Source organism: Microcebus murinus, chromosome 7 (genome assembly GCF_040939455.1).
Source record: "Microcebus murinus isolate Inina chromosome 7, M.murinus_Inina_mat1.0, whole genome shotgun sequence".
Classification (NCBI taxonomy): Eukaryota; Metazoa; Chordata; class Mammalia; order Primates; family Cheirogaleidae; genus Microcebus; species Microcebus murinus.
Genome location: NC_134110.1, coordinates 59,816,934 through 59,834,766, shown reverse-complemented (window position 1 = coordinate 59,834,766; position 17,833 = coordinate 59,816,934). Strand labels below are relative to the sequence as shown.

Below are 17,833 nucleotides of genomic sequence, written 5' to 3'. Positions count from 1 at the left end.
TCTGTAGGTTATCTATTTGCTCTGTTGATTATTTGCTATGTAGAAACTTTTAATTTAATTAAGTCTCATTTAGTTATTTTTGTTGTTACTATATTTGCCTTTGGGCTCTTAGTAATAAATTCTTTGCTTAGGCCAATATCCAGAAGAGTTATTCTACATTTTCTTCTATAATTTTTATGGTTTCAGGTCTTATATTTAAGTCTTTAATCTATCTTGAGTTTATTTTTTTATATGGTGAGAGATATAAAAGGATCTAGTTTCATACTTCTGCATGTGGCTATTCAATTTTCCCAGCATCATTTATTGAATAGGATATCCTTTCCCCAGTGTATGTTTGTGTCTACTTTATCAAAAATCAGTTGGTTGTGGCTATGTGGCTTTATTTCTGGATTCTCTGTTCTGTTCCACTGGTCTATGTGCCTACCTTTATACAAATACCATGCTGTTTTGTTTACTATAGCTTTCTAGTATACTTTGAAATCAGGTAATGTGATGCCCCAGATTTTTCTTTTTGCTTAAGATTGCTTTGGCTGTTTGGACTCTTTTCTGATTCCGTATGAAATTTAGGATTGATTTTCTAGATCTGTGAAAAATGTCATTGGTATTATATTTTGATAGGAATTGCACTGAATCTGTAAATTACTTTGGGCAATATTGACATTTTAACTATGTTGATTCTTCCAAGCCATGAGCCTGGGGTGTTTTTCCGTTTGTTTGTGTCATCTCTGATTTCTTTCATCAGTGTTTTATAGTTCTCCTTGTAGAGATCTTTTGCTTTCTTCATTAAGTATATTCCTAGGTATTTTATTTTCTTTACAGCTATTGTAAATGATATTAGGTCCTTGATTTGACTCTCAGCTTGACTGTTATTAGTGTATAGAAATGCTACTGATTTGTGTCCATTAATATTGTAAGCTAAGACTTTGCTGAATATATTTATCAATTCCAGAAATCTTTTGGAGGAGTCTTTAGAGTTTTCTAGATATAAGATCATATTATCAGCAAACAGGAATAGTTTGACTTCCTCTTTCCCTATTTGGATAACCTTTATTTCTTTATCTTGCCTGATTGCTCTGGCTAGGACGTCCAGTACTATGTTGAATGGAAGTGGTGACAGTGGGCTTCCTTGTCTGGTTCCAGTTCTCAGGGGGAATGCTTTCAACTTTTCTCCATTCAATATCATGTTGGCTATGGGTTTGCCATAAATAGATTTTATTATTTTTAGGTATGTTCCTTCTATGCCTCATTTGCTGAGGGTTTTTATCATGAAGGGGTGCTGGATTTTATCTAATGCTTTTTCTGCATCTATTGAAATAATCATGTGGTTTTGTTTTTAATTCTGCTTATGTGGCATATCACATTTATTGATTTGCATATATTGAATCCTTCTTCCATCCCTGGGATGAAACCCACTTGATTGTGATGGATTATCTTTTTAATGTGCTATTGGATTCAGTTTGGTAGTATTTTGTTAAGGATTTTTGCATCTATGTTCATGAGGGATATTGGTCTGTAATTTTCTTTTTTTGTTATGTCTTTTCTTGGCTTTGGTATCAGGTTGATACTGGCTTTGTAGAATGAGTTAGGGAGGATTCCCTCTTTCTTGATGTTATGGAACAGTTTCAGTAGGACAGATGTCCATTCTTCTCTGTAGGTCTGGTAGAATTCATCTGTGAATCCATCTGGTCCTGGGCTTTTTTTGTTGAGAGATTTTTTTATTACTGTTTCAGTCTCACTTCCCATTATTGGTCTGTTCAGGATTTCTATTTCTTCTTGATTGAAACTTGGGAGGTTGTGTGATTCCAAAAACTTATCCATTTCCTCCAGATTTTCTAGTTTGTGTGCATAGAGGGCTTCATAGTAGTCTCAGATGACATTTTGTGTGTCTGTGGTATCAGCTGTGATGTCTCCTTTTTCATTTCTGATTGAGCTTATTTGAATCTTTTCTCTTCTATTCATGGTTAATTTAGCTACTGACCTATCAATTTTGTTTGCCTTTTCAAAGAACCAACTTTCTGTTTCATTGATCCTTTGTATTGCTTTTTTCCTGTTTCAATTTCATTTAGTTCTGCCCTAATCATTCTTATTTCTTTTCTTCTGCTGGCTTTGGGTTTGACATGTTGTTCTTCTTCTAGTTTCTTGAGGTGTGACATGCTATTAATTTGTGATCCTTCTGTCTTTTTAATGTAGGCGTTTAGCGTTATGAACTTCTATTTAAGGAAACACATTTTAAACAAGCAGCGTTCTAGCACAAGGAATCTGCAATCAAAAAATTTATATATGCTATTCATTCTCTCTTGTTTATTTATTTATTTATTTAATCCCCTAAATGTTCTCCAGGATCTCTTATTAATACTGGGAAATAAATGTGACCTATCTGAGTCCCAAATTGCTTAATCTGTAATGTAGAGAAAAAAGCAAATGTATCTCTTTGACATATTGATTTTATTTCCTTCAGATATATACCCAGTAGTGGATTGCTGGATCATATGGTAGTTCTATTCTGTTTTTAATTTTTTGAGGAAGCTCCATACTGTTTTTCCATAATAGCTGTGCTAATTTACCAACAGTGCATAAGGGTTACTTTTTCTCCACATCTTCACCAACTCACCAATGCTTGTTATCTTTTGCCTTTTTTTTTTTTTTTTTTTAGAGATGGGGTCTCACTATATTGCCCAGGCTAGTTTCAAACTCCTGGTATGAGCCACCATGCCCACCCTCATACTTAACTATTGATTATAAAAATACTTTACAAATTTCATTTTTAATCTCACATTTAAACATGTATTTAACTCCTTGAGCATGTACTGCCTTCTTCTTACTGATTTAAAAAGAACCTAAAAAATATATTTTCTTTGCTGCTTTATCTTTTTCCTCTTTTTTTGAAACAGCAACTACCAGAAAAGACTCCTGGAATCTTAATACTTTTTGTGGACAATACAGAGTTAACCTTTGTTGGCCTTTTGATCCAGGTTGGAATGATGACAATCAGTACTGACCTCTCAACCTGCCTGGCCAGCCCTCATCCTCCTTTCTTTATCTTCATCTGCCCTCTCCTTCCCTTGAAAGGCAGCTGGTTGATGTCCCCAGGTTCTTTCACCTCTTTGTCCTGGGGCTGCAGTAGCTGCCTGTTCCTTCTTCCCCAGAATCATTCCCTATCTCAGTTATTCTCATACCATGTCACAATTTGTGACCTGTATGTACCTTCTGTACGTAGACACAGAATATTTACATGATGTTTTTATTTAAATAAGTTGACTTTTATAAACTTTAATACATCTGTGCTATTATATTAGTTCATTTTGCCTGCATTTCGTTAATATAAAATGCATTTGTTTTGAAAAGAAAACTTTGTCACTACTCTACATGGATAACACAGTTAGAGCTAACTGTAAAGATAAGTAGTACAATAAAGACAAAATAATGTCATTAAATTCCAGCTAAATATCATTGCCAACCATAGGCTCTGAGCTCCAAGACTGTGTTTTGTTTAGAAAAAGAAAAAGAGTAGCAAGTGAGAAGTCTTAAGGGCAAACTGGTGTCTAATAGCTACTTCCTTCTTGAAATAATCAGAAAAGGCTTAAAAGGAAATTTAACACATTGATTGCCACACACAATAAAGCAGAAACTTTTCCTTGGGGCCAGTGTTTTACTATGAAAATCGAATAAAAACTTGGACTGTAATTTAAAGGTAAAAATAAATAGAAAAAATGAAATGCATTGACTTCAAGTAATCCACGTTTTTAGAATTAAATATTCAGTATTAATTTTAACAATAAGAACCTCAAGATTTTATATATGCTTCACGAGGCCCCAGGGTCAAAGATAGAGTGAGTTAAATACAACTTTCATGGCAGTTAATGTGTTAAAAGAAAGCTGCTGAGGCAACCTGCAGAATGGGGAAGGGGATGGGGTTACTCTAGGGCCCTCCTGGTGGGGCAGTTGATAGATGGAGCATACTGGGAACAGGGACAGCACTCAGCGAATCTAAATCTCTAAGGAAAGGGAAATGCTAGACAATGCACAAGTTTCGATTACTTGAAAATCACAAGTGTGCACTTGCACGCTCGTGCACACGACCCCCCACACACACACAACCACAGTATCAAGGCTGAAAGAAAGGAGAAAATTAAATGACCCTTATTCCCTTTGACTGCCATATAACTCTGTGAATCACTTCTTTAGAAAACAGGAATGGAAATATCCAATTAGAGAGCATTACTAATCAGGCAGAGGACACGATCTAGATGCTCACGTAACTGTTTCCCTATGTGGAATGAAAATGTCAGCAAGAAAAAATAGGCAAGTATAATTGATTGGGATATATGTGTCCAGCTTCCTACAGTTTCCTGTCTTATATCACTCATTACCTTACAAAATCTTCAAGGGCAAAAGGTTAGCTTTTTCTAGTTCCTTTGAAACTCCCTGAAGCAACCAGTGAACAGTCCTGCAGATAATGAGTACTAGATTAACACTGCTTTGTATTGACCCAAATCTTCAAAGCCAAGTGTGAAGTGGCAGTTGAGAGGGAGGACTGCCCAGGTAGCCTCCTTTATCCACCTGGAGTCAGCCCAGGAGCAGTGAAGGCTATCTGCAGAGTGACAAGCTCTCCTCAAGTGTGCTGCATTAAAATGCTAATTGTTCTGAACTGTGCAAAAAAAAAGGAAAAAGAATAAAATAAACAAAAATAAAAAATTTTTTAAAATATATAAAAAGATTTTTAAAAAATGCTAATTGAGGCTGATGTGGTGGCTCACACAGGTAATCCTAGCACTCTGGGAGGCCGAGGCAGGAGGATCGCTGGAGACTAGGAGTATGAGACCAGCCTGAGCAAGAGACCAGGAGTTCGAGACCAGCCTGAGTAAGAGCGAGACCCCATCTCTACTGAAAAATAGAAAGGACTTATCTGGACAACTGAAAACATATAGAAAAAATTAGCTGGGCATGGTGGCACATGCCTGTAGTCCCAGCTACTCCGGAGGCTGAGGCAGAAGGATCGCTTGAGCCCAGAAGTCTGAGGTTGCTGTGAGCTAGGCTGACCCCACCAGGCACTCACTCTAGCCTGGGCAACAGAGTAAGACTCTGTTTCCAATAAATAAATAAAATGCTAATTGATATCTGGTGGCTGGCATTGAGTGCATTTTACGGCATCAGCCTAAATTAAAGTGGAAAACGTCAGGGTTTTCATATTTTTTATTTTTATTTTTTTTGTTTGAGACCTAGTTAAGGGATCAGTAAACTACAGATTTAGGGCCAAGTATAGCCCTGCTAATTGTTTTTGTATAGCCTTTGAGCTAAGAATTGTTTTTATACATTTAAATGGTTAAAACAATAAAAAAAATTTCTTTGGCACATGAAATTATGTGAAATTCAAATTTTAGCCTGTTTTATTGGAATACAGCCACAGCCATTTGTTTATATGTTGTTTTTGATACTCTCTTGCTACAATGGCAGAGCCTAGAGACAGGGCCTGTGATGCCTAAAATATTTACTATTACTATCTGGTTCTTTACAGAATAAGTTTGCTGATGTCTGACCTACACAATTAGTTTCGAATTTGGCAGCACATTGGAATCATTTGGAAAACTTTAAAAAATATGGATCAAATACGGATGCTACTGATCTCTGGTTTCAGACATTCTGATTAATTTGGTCTAAACACTGGGACTTTTATTTTTTTTTTATTTTTTTAGAACATTAGTCCCATGAAACACTGGGACTTTTAAACACTCTCCAGTGATTAACATGTACAGCCAAGTTCAACAATAGCTGACCTAGACTATTGCTTCTCAAACTTCAATGTGACATAAATCACCTGGAGGCTTGTTAAAATGCAGATTCTGATTTAGAAGTTCTATGGAGGGCCCTGGGATTAGCATTTTTAATAAGCTCCCTGTGGGGGTGCCAGCCTGCTAGTCCATGGACCGCACTTTGAGTAACAAGGATCTAGCCTAGCCTGTCCTAGAAAGAGAGGCCAAAAGAAAAACCTTTCCATATGTCTTTTATCTTCTCTTACAGGGAAGTTAAAAGATGCCACAGAACCAATGTGGCTCATATCATGGACTTCTTAAGCTACCTCAGTGGACTTGGAATCACCTTGTATGTTGAAAGGGGTTTTGATCCTTTCCTAGAAAACAAATGGTTTTGAATACCTGTCCTAACATCAATCCATTAAGACTTCCATGTTCACTGAAGCAATGAAAGAATAATTACAGCTTTCTCCTTTCACCCTCCCATTCTTGGAGAAAGTTTTTAAGGAGTGAGTATAAAGAAATCTCCTGTTGGTTAACGACCTTGAAATTGTGTGTGGATTAACAATTGGTCTGAATCCAGTGACTGGGGGGAAATGCTTCCCTGACTGGCTAGGGTTGCACTTTAGGAATTAACTAGAAGGAATAGAATGTCCTTCCAGGCATGGAATGCTCTGAAATCTGTCAGCCTTTTGAAACCCCTTTTGGGTAGAGTTGAAAAGGGAGACACAATTGAATTCTACGCAGATATTTTATCGCTAAATTCACCCTTTGCTATGAAGAGGATTAAGAACGTGGAATTTCAGATTCTCTTTACCTCATCTCATCCTTAGGATGATGGATTAGAAATATGCTGTTCTGGCCGGGCGTGGTGGTTTATGCCTGTAATCCTAGCACTCTGAGAGGCTGAGGTGGGAGAATCCCTTGAGGTCAGGAGTTCAAGATCAGCCTGAGCAAAAGCGAGACTGTTTCTCTAAAAAAACTTAACCGGGCGTGGATGGCTCAGGCCTATAGTCCCAGCTACCAGAACCCTGAGCCTAGGAATTTGAAGTTTCAGTGAGTTATGATGACACTACTGCACTCTAGCCAGGGAGACAGAGCGAGAGCAAGATTCTGTCCAAAAAATAAAAAAAAGCTGTTCTTTTAAATACTTTTGTCTGCCAATCACCTACAGATTGCTGAGTGCTTATCACCCTAAACCTATTTCTTATTGGGATTTGCTTAACCTTATGAAATCTAACTATGCATGAACCTTAAACACATTACAATGATACTGATGGGTTCTACAGTAAAAAAGTTTCAATTCCTGTTTCCTTGAAGTGAAAAGCCATCTGAAGGAAATTATCTTATTGTAGCCCCAATTTGCATAGGAGAAAATTCTTCTAGCCCTAAATGTAGGTGGTCTGCCTTTGAGATTCAAGTAACCTGACAGTGACTGAAACATTGATGACTCTACCCTAAATCTCACCCTGCAGCTTAAAGTCCGTACAGAATGGGGTGTCCCAGGAGGCCATAATGCTATGGTAGTTAATGGTGTACTGGGAGGAGGGTGGCATTTAAGGGATAAGGAAACTCAGCTGGAAACACCCCTACATTCGCCCACATCCCATCAGGTGTTGGCCCCTTTATACCTGTACCCCACTCCCTGCTCCACCCCGTCCACTGGCCTTCCTAGAATTTCTTTAATCAGATGAAAGAAAAGTGATTGAGAACAAGGAAGAGACAGTTTTTAAAAAATTAGTTTTATTAAGACATAATTTGTATACCATACAACTTGCCCAATTAAAATGTACAACCCGAGGCCGGGCGTGGTGGCTCACGCCTGTAATCCTAGCTCTCTGGGAGGCCGGGCGGATTGCTCAAGGTCAGGAGTTCAAAACCAGCCTGAGCAAGAGCAAGACCCCGTCTCTACTATAAATAGAAAGAAATTAATTGGCCAACTGATATGTATATAAAAAATTAGCCGGGCATGGTGGCGCATGCCTGTAGTCCCAGCTACTCGGGAGGCTGAGGCAGAAGGATCGCTAAGCCCAGGAGTTTGAGGTTGCTGTGAGCTAGGCTGACGCCACGGCACTCACTCTAGCCTGGATAACAAAGCGAGACTCTGTCTCAAAAAAAAAAAAAAAATGTACAACCCGGAGGGGGCGCGCACCGCGGAGCCTCGGCGAGGTGGGCTCCTCGCGGGGTCTGTGGCCTGTGTGACCACAAGGAAGATGGAGCCGAGAGCCGAGAGCCGAGCCTGAGGGGCGGCCCTGACCGCTCTGACCGAGGTCCTGCCCCCTTTCGCCGCCGGGAGCCTCCTTCCTCTCCGGACTAGAGCGCTCGAGCTCCCCCGTGGCCTGGGCCCCGACAGTGGAAATGGTCGCTGAGGCCCAGGGCGTGGGGCTTCCGCGCGCCCCGTGACGGGAACTGGGGAGCCCCGAGGGAGCCCCGCAACTCCAGGCGCGAAAACCCCCGCATGGTGAGGAGCAGGCAAATGTGCAATACCAACATGTCTGTATCTACTGATGTAGCCACCTCACAGATCCCAGCTTCGGAACAAGAGACCCTGGTTAGACCAAAGCCATTGCTTATGAAGCTGTTAAAATCTGTTGGTGCACAAAAAAGACACTTACACCATGAAAGAGGTTATATTTTATCTTGGCCAGTATATTATGACTAAACGATTATATGATGAGAAGCAACAACATATTGTATATTGTTCAAATGATCTTCTAGGAGATTTGTCTGGAGTGCCAAGCTTCTCTGTGAAAGAGCACAGGAAAATATATACAATGATCTACAGAAACTTGGTAGTAGTCAATCAGCAGGAACCATCAGACTCAGGTACATCTGTGAGTGAGAATAGATGTCACCTTGAAGGTGGGAGTGATCAAAAGGACCCTGTGCAAGAGCTACAGGAAGAGAAACCTTCATCTTCAAATTTGGTTTCTAGACCATCTAACTCATCTAGAAGGAGAGCAATTAGTGAGACAGAAGAAAATTTAGACGAATTGTCCGGCGAACGACAAAGAAAACGCCACAAGTCTGATAATATTTCCCTTTCATTTGATGAAAGCCTGGCTCCGTGTGTAATAAGGGAGATACGTTGTGAAAGAAGCAGCAGCAGCGAATCTACAGGGACTCCATCAAATCCGGATCTTGATGCCGGTATAAGTGAACATTCAGGTGATCGGCTGGATCAGGATTCAGTTTCAGATCAATTTACTGTAGAATTTGAGGTTGAATCTCTTGATTCAGAAGATTATAGCCTTAGTGAAGAAGGACCAGAACTCTCAGATGAAGATGATGAGGTATATCGAGTTACTGTGTATCAGGCAGAGGAGAGTGATACAGATTCAATTGAAGAAGATCCTGAGATTTCCTTAGCTGACTATTGGAAGTGTACTTCATGCAATGAAATGAATCCTCCCCTTCCACCACATTGCAACAGATGTTGGGCGCTTCGTGAGAATTGGCTTCCTGAAGATAAAGGGGAAAAGAGAGAGGTTATCTCAGAAAAAGCCAAACTAGAAAACTCAACACAAGCAGAAGAGGGCTTTGATGTTCCAGATTGTAAAAAAACTACAGTGAATGATTCCAAAGAGTCATGTCTTGAGGAAAATGATGATAAAATCACACAAACCTCCCAGTCACAAGAAAGTGAGGACTATTCTCAGCCATCAACTTCTAATAGTATTATTTATAGTAGCCAAGAAGACGTCAAAGAGTTTGAGAGGGAAGAAACACAAGACAAAGAAGAAAATATGGAATCTACCTTTCCTCTTAATGCCATTGAACCTTGCGTGATTTGCCAAGGTCGACCTAAAAATGGTTGCATTGTCCATGGCAAAACAGGACATCTTATGGCATGTTTTACATGTGCAAAGAAGCTAAAGAAAAGGAATAAACCCTGCCCAGTATGTAGACAACCAATTCAAATGATTGTGCTAACTTATTTCCCCTAGTTGATCTGTCCATGAAAGAGTTACTATATAACCCTAAAAGTTTAGACAGCATGAAACATTTTTATTTACATATATCAAAGTGAGAAAATATCTCAATCCATGAAGATTTCTTCTCTTTACTGTAATTTACCTACTTTGGGAGGAGATTAGTGACTATTTATTTGCTTTTAGGAAAATTTCACTTCTGTTTATATTTGGCTTTTAATGTAATTTGAATTGGATATATAGCTCCATCCCTTACTCATCCCCCTCATTTAAAATAATTTCTACTTTCTCTTAGAAGTATCTGATTTTTAAAAATAATATATGTAGGACATCTAAATGTAACTTATTTAGTATCTTTCATGTAAGGAGAAAATGTGTTGACAGGTGTTAATATTTAAAATTTTTGATACTCTTAAATCTTTTGATTTTTGTTTTTCTCTTCTGAGCGGCATGAACATACTCTAGGTAAAAAAGTTAACAGTTGTATTTGGTGCTATGTAAGTAAAAATGTACTCCTTATTCTCTAGTCTCTGGTTATACTGTAGAAGGGATAGGTGGTGATGATGTTAGTGAGAATTGCCTCATAAGACAAAACTTTTTTAAGGCTCCCTAGTAAAATGGGGAATTGTCTTGGGAGTCTAACCTAGTATACCAGTCCCTTTGTCACAAAGGATCCTTTTCAGGATTTAGTGGAATATGTTGCCCCTATGTTGAAAAACAGCTCTAAGATGCTTTGAAGGACCTTCTTGGGCTCGGTTATGTGGTTCTTGGTAGTTGCCTAGGTTTCGGACCTTTTCTTAAGGCCAGTTTTAGAAACTTGTGAATTCAGAAATTTGATAAACAGAATTGCTCATTTTAAAACTAGCTGAAAAGGTTGGTTATAAGTTCTTTCTGAATTATACAGAAATTAGGTATCACTTTCCTTCAAGAAAGACAGGGTCAGAACATAGGATTCTAAAATATCTGTTGGCTTCCTGTCAAGCTTGGCGTTGGTCGGTAAGGACCATGCATATTAAGAAGTGTTAGTTCCCTTTGGGGCCCATCTTCTCTGGCCATGGCATGATGTTTGTCTGTACCTGTTGCAAGCTGTTCAGATTCTGTAAGTCCATATGTCATAAAAACTTTAAAAAGTGCAATTCTCACAAGGTCAGGTAGACTAAAAAGCATTCTGTAAAAGCAGCTAGTGTAAAGACCTAATTCATTTGATTTTGAACAACAGAAATGAGTCTATCAAATGCCAACGAGAGCTATAGAATAAAACTGATGACTCAATGAAGAAAGTTGAAAAGATGAAACAGAAATGCCAAGCTAAATTTATAATGAACAAATTCAAGAAAAATAAAGAGCTACAGAAAGTTTAGGACATCAAAGAAGTCAAGCAAAACATCTTATCTGGGCCCCTCTTGGAGGTAAAGGAAAGCAGCTGAAGGAAAAGAAGCTATAGCAGTTATTAATACAGTAACATGTGGACATGGAATATCATCTCATTGCAACCATTTCTGTATGTACATTTGAAAATCTCCTTTAGAGAGTTAGAACTTCTAAATTATTGATTTATTTTTTACATAACCCCGCTCAAGGGTGATTAAAAATACTTCTACATTGCTGTTTGCAAAACGTGATATTATGGATGTTAGATTGCGTCTCAGTGTTAAATCTTTACTGTTAGATGTGTGAATCATGGAAATTCTGTAAATACAGAAGTGAAATATGGACATAAAATGGTCATGCCCTTTGGGTAATGGTACCAGGTAGCATTTATGTAATAACTAATGGCAAAAATTCATGTCTAGTGATATATAAAATAAAATTTTATTTGTAGTAAAATGTCTTAGAAAGTAGGATACAACAAGGAACTATCAATTTGTATGACAGTGAGCCTCAAATAATATATTTTAATTTGATTTCAGTATTTCCTATTTTGGTTTATTAGCATCTTAGAAGAACATAATGGCCTTATATAATGAAGCCTATTTATGCTGTACTCTTTTGACCTGGTTTCACTGTTCTTATGGGTAGTTGTGGATGTTGGAGATGAGCGCTGAATACTCCTTGCCCGAAATGGCACTATATTATTTCCACTTTGGAAATACTCAGTTCTAACTTGTGATGACTAGTAGAACAAGGTTTATTTTTCTAGCCTAGCAATTAAATCTAGAAGCAGAGGAATCCCAGTGCCTTTAAGATTTACATGGTTTTTCGTTTAAAAAGCTTCTTTCTGCTTCTGGAAAACAGAATTTATGGGTAGAACATCTGTCCATTATTTGCACATAAAACCCTTCCTAATGGGTACAAAGTTACAATTAGGCATAAGTTATTATGTTCTGTTGCATAGTAGGGTTACTATAGTTAACAATAATGTATTGAATGTTTCAAAATAGCTAGAAGAGAGGACTTGGAATGTTCTTACTTCAAAGAAATGATAAATGTTTGAATTGATGGGTATGCTATTTACCTCAGTTTGATCATTTCACAATGTATACATGTGTCAAAACATCATATTTTACCCCATAAATATGTGCAATTATTGTAGATGAATTAAAAATTCTAAAAAAAATTTCTAAAGTAAAAAGATATCTCAGACTGTGGAGATTAACTTCTTGATTTATATTTAAATAAGAATCTTCAGCAAAGTAGTGAAAGTAATCACCTTGGTCTAAGGTCCCAGTGTTCTCCTGTGTGTGAGTTGTTATACATCCAGGTGAAGACAACAAAATCAAGTGAACTGTAAGTTTAGACTCAACCTGAGGGATGATTTTGCATAGCCACTTTATGTGCCAATTACAGTACATGTTGTTTTGAAACCATGTACACACACCATGCACACACAACTTACCACTTACCCATCATATAAGTAGGAAACAAATGGCTGAAGTGATCAATACTCCAGCTTTGGAGGTCCTCAAATACAACAAGCTTTATTTGGAATTTATAATACTTCAACTAGAACCAAGTGTATCTGTGGAGAAAAATCTAATCATTGCATCAAGTCTCTGGACTCTGAGTCTTTTTGAGCGGTCGTCTCTCCCCCACACGGGCTGTACATTTCTGCGGCCCAACATATCCATTTTTTCTGAGGAGAGTTGATAGTATAAATGAAATTATAAATGAACTACATTTAGGTTATATGTCTGGAATGACTATGCTATTTATACATTTTAAATTTGCAAATAGATCTCTACATGCTTATGGATTACTAATGTCTTGATTGTCTAAATTTTTAGGTTTAATATACATATATTGATTTGCAAATAAATGATTAAGAATTGTTTACTATGGAGTACTACTCAGAAAAAAAAAAAAAAAAAAAGAATTGTTTCAAGAAAAAAAATAAAAATAAAATAAAATGTACAACCGGGTGGCATTCAGTACATTCACAGAGCTGTGCAATCATCACCACTGTCTAATTTTAGATCATTTTCATCACCCCAAAAAGAAACTCCATGCCCATGAGCAGTCGCTCCCCACTTCCACCCTCTCCCCAGCCCCTGGCAGCCACTAATCTACTTTCTGTCTGTATGGAATTGAGGAAGAAGGTTTCTGTAGCCAGAAGCCTGGGTGCTGGTTTCAAAATGTGGAACGGCCAGCCGACTCTTTCCCTCCTCCACCGCTCTGGGTCTCGGTTTCCTCATTTACCAGTCTTGGCCACACATTAGAGTCAGTCTGGGAACTTTGAATAAACACTAATGCACAGGCCCCAGATAGTCTAATTCACTTGATTTGAGGTGGGGCTTAGTCATGGTAAAATTTTTAAAGCTTTATAAACCAGATGTTCTCCAAGGCCTTGCTATCCAGATGTGGTCCCTGGACCAGCAGAATCGGCTCTACCTGGGAGCTTGTTGTTAATAGAACTGCAGACTCTCAGGCCCTCAAAAATACCTCTTGAATCAGCATCTGGGTACTCACAAGACCCTTCCCCCCAGGTGATTCACCGGCACATTAAAATTTGGAAAGCTCTGTCCCAAGGTTCCCTCTAACAGTTCCTAGCTCTAATAATCTAGTTTTGTGTCCTCTGCTCCTTCCTGTATAGGCCACCAGGTGATTTTAGCAATGGGTTCCCACAAAGTTTGCCCCACATTGGAAAATTGGCTCTCAGTTTGCTGACTGAACAGGATATAGGAATATACCGCTGCAAAGCCTTACAAGAAGTTTGTTCAGTGATAGTTAATTACACAGTAATTTGGAAGAACATCAAGTCACTCTGGAGTTGTTTTACCTACTGTCCAGAAGCAAAAAAAAAAAAAAAAAAAGGAATAAAGAAAGAAAAATTGTAGCCAATTTTGAAGCATTCTGTAATTTGCAAAAATTACATGTCAGGCAGTCCATCCAGGTTTACATTTTGAAAAAGAAAACCTTTTATCTGAGGAATGCGAGCCCCTTTAAATGATCTGGCCCAGAAGGGCATTTAAAAGGTAACAGCAGTCACGTCCTCACTCTCCCTTGAGCTAAATAATTACCTCTTGAAGCCATGTGCTGAGGGGCTCCAGACTAACCGACGCCAAGCAGCCATGGACTGCCCTACACCCTATAACATACAGCCTCAAGGCCGCACGGCCAATCACTGACCACTGGTATTTCCTGTAAACCAATGAGAATTGCTAGCGAACAATTTTGTAATCACCCCCACTCCTCATTCGTCCTTTTTCTTTAAAAAGTTAAGTGTCTTTTGTTTTTCAGAGCCCTTCCCAAGGCAACTTGGAAGTGAGTCTCGGGCTTCAGTCCTCAACCTTTGCGCTTTATACTAGATTTTGAACTTTTTTTTTTTTTATTATTTTAGGTTGAAAATTTAAAGCAGTAGGAGCGGAAGTTCTTGGCTTTGGCTGCACATCAGAATCACCTGGGGAGCTCTAAAACTTCTAAGAGCCAGCACCCGCCCTACCCCAGATCAAAGAAATCAGAATCTTGGTACTTTTAAAGTCTCCAGGTGATTCTAATAGTTAGCCAAAGTTGAGAGTCCCTGGTATAGAGATTTAACTATTGTTATCCTGTTTTGCATGTACCAGAAAATCCCATTTTTGTACCTTGTTAAAGTGAGGCTGTGTTTCCAATGCATTGTCATTGATGGATGCAGTAGTCCCGTGCTGAGCACATCTTAACGTATCAAGCACCAACAGCAGGATTTGAGAAAAGGAGCCTACCAGGGAAGGACACCGAGACAGAGGCCAACCCCTTACCTCTTTCCTTGCCAAGCTCTCAGAACAGTGACAGGCCCAACAATTGGTATCATTTCTCCAGGGTTCCACATGCATGGGAACATTGGAACATGACATTTTAAACAGGACCTTCCCTCCCTGCCTGTAGATTTCAGAAAGTAGGGTCTGGAATGTACAGCTTTGACTCTTTCTCTTGGCCTGCAAATCCATGACAATGGTACTAAAAAGTTAGTCAACAGATATCTACTGAAAATGGTGCCCAGGGCCTGAGGGAAGAGCTGGAGAAGAGGCCCGAGGCCTCCATAAATGGGACGGTCAGCCAGCAGTGCAGGGCAGAGTATAATAACCCAGGGCTCAGCTGATGGTAAAATCAGCAAGGACTGCAGAAATTCAGAGGAAGGAAAATCAGTGCCCACTGGCATAGGATGGAGAAGCCTCACAGCAAAGGCAGCTCATGGAGGAAGTGTACAGTTTATACGATGTTCTTATGACTGTTACATAGAATACTATCTGTCACATTTACTGTAAGCCAGGCATTGTGCCGATTTCCATGTATTGTCTTATGTACTCCTTCCACCAACATTATAAGGTAAGAACTCTAATTATCCCCATTCTGTAGATGACAATACTGAGGCACAGAGCAGTTAAATAACTTGCCCAAGGTCACAAGGCAGGTGGACGATAAATGAGGGATTTGAACCTGGCCTGTATGACTCCCAAGGCCATGCACATGCTATACTATGCTGAATGTCCATCCTACTGTATTGAATATCCACTTAACACTTACTAAATGTGTGCCAGGCAGGCACATTTCTAACATCATTACATGATCTCATTTAATCCTCGAGACAAAACCTCCGGGTAGGCAGTCCCATTATTTTTAAGTTCCGGATGAGGCTATGTGGGCCTGGAGAGGTTAAATAACTTGCCCGAGGTCTGGGTTGCCAGATAAAATATAGGACACCTAGTTAAATTTGATAAATAAACAAACTGTTAGTGTAAATATTGCATGGGTTGTACTTCTAAAAATTATTCATTATTTATTGACACTCAAATTTAAACAGGTGTCCTGTTTGCATTGTTTTTGCTAAATTTGGCAATCTTGCCAAGGTCAGCCTGCAAAGCAAGGTTTGAATCAGGTGGTGTGACTGTAGGGCCCACACTCACAACGACCACATTCCACTGGCTGGAGACGGTGGGTGGGCAGTCACACCAGCACGTGTGGGAGGAAGCGAGTGGGCTCGCCTTCTTGCATCCGAGCTTGTGTTGGGGAGTAAGGAGAAATGGACTCTTCCACCCCTCCCTCTTCTCCCGTGCTCACTGGATGCTGGGCTACCCCCACCTGCTGGTGGTAGAAGAGATAAAGGCTCTGGGCTATGCAGTCCCAGCTTTTGGTAACAATTGCTCAGTTCTGATGCCAAGAACAAAAGGAAGAGGAAAACAGGAAAAAATAAGAGCGTCAGTATGAGATTCTGCAACACTGTCACACATACACCTTCCTGTATCCATCGTGGGACCTTCCAGAGGGGTAGATGCACGTTCCTACAAAACAATCACGGAAACCCGGGGCAAAACCACAGCAGCTGCAGTTAGTTATGTGACTGTCTTGCAGGTTGCTATTGGCCAGGGAACTAGAACCTGTCAGGAATCCTTTAGACCAGTAAACTATCATAGACCCAGGGGCCATCAGTCACATGGCCATGCGGCCAGAGTGTCGCTTGGCGATGCAGGAGGCCTGAGAAAGTGCGGCAGCTCCAGGGTAGGTGTTGCGTTCAGCTGCAATATTCAGCCATGGATATCCGGTTTAGCACAGCGAGCAGCAGGACACTGCAGCTGCGGAAACAAACCTTCCTGTGAGACCGGGGAGCACACTTGTATAACCGAACATCGAGCAAATACACAACAGATCTGACAGCTTAATGGGACCAGTGTGATACTCAGGAAGTGGCAATAAGAATTAGCAATAAGAAGATAAGCAGAAGCAGAGAAACTATTCCATGTTGTGTAGGAACAGGGAGTCATAGAAAAATTCACCATATATAAAAATGTACACATGCTCATTTATGCTTGGCAAAGCTATACGCTATACCATATAGTTTATTTATTTATTTAATCTTAGAGGCAGGGTCTCACTCTGTCACCCCGGCAAAAGTACAGTTACATCATCATAGCTTACAGCAGCCTCGAACTCCTGGACTCAAGCGATCTTCCTGCCTCAGCCTGCTGAGTAGCTGGGACTACAGGCCCACACCACCACACCCAGATAATTTTTAAATTTTTTGTAGAGACAGGGTCTTACTATGTTACCCAGGCTTATATAGTTTATATTTAGCAGTGGTTTTTTTTTTTTTTTTTTAGAATTGTTTATATGATTTCTTTCATTGTTTTCTAAAGGCCCCTTGAGGAGGGACATACATAAGTACTACAGAAATGGCTGAGTTACAGTCCAAAGATACCAAGCATTGTCAGCTTAGCTCTTTTTCGGAGACTATCACAAGCTACACCTGTCTTCTCATTGTGAAGACTTAACATGTTTCCCTATTTTCATCTCCCAGCCCCTATCTCACGCTATGCAGGACAATAGTCAACTAATCACCTGACATTTCTCATCCTCCATGCCTTTGCATGTGCTGTTTCTTTCCTCTGGCCCCTCCAGTGGTGTGCTGGAACTGCTCTTGCCAGCTCATGCACATCTGGTCCCAATTCAGTGTTCCATGATTTTGCCTTTAGACCTTGAAATCTGCCATAGTGGGAGTATTTACACCACGGAAATTGGCAAATGCTGCACATTGTGGCTTTTCTCCCCTGCTGGAGTGCCTGTTGTTAAACATTCACCAGCACACCATTGTCATCTCCCTCCTGCTCTTTGCCTGGGAGATTCCTACTTATCCGCCAAGACAGAGTGCTTCACTGAAGCTTTCTTGGATTTCCCCAGAGAAACAGGGAGAAAAAAGCAACTCCTCTGTGCTAAGCAGCTGGGCTGGATGCTTTACTTATG

At 39.7% G+C, this 17,833-nt stretch overlaps 2 pseudogenes; both read left to right on the top strand.

Moving 5' to 3' along the window:
• Positions 1 to 7,979: 7,979 nt before the first annotated feature.
• Positions 7,980 to 9,973, top strand: LOC105882159 (E3 ubiquitin-protein ligase Mdm2 pseudogene; annotated as a pseudogene).
• Positions 9,974 to 10,060: 87 nt separating this feature from the next.
• Positions 10,061 to 11,210, top strand: LOC142871964 (putative ribosome biogenesis protein RLP24 pseudogene; annotated as a pseudogene).
• Positions 11,211 to 17,833: the final 6,623 nt, after the last annotated feature.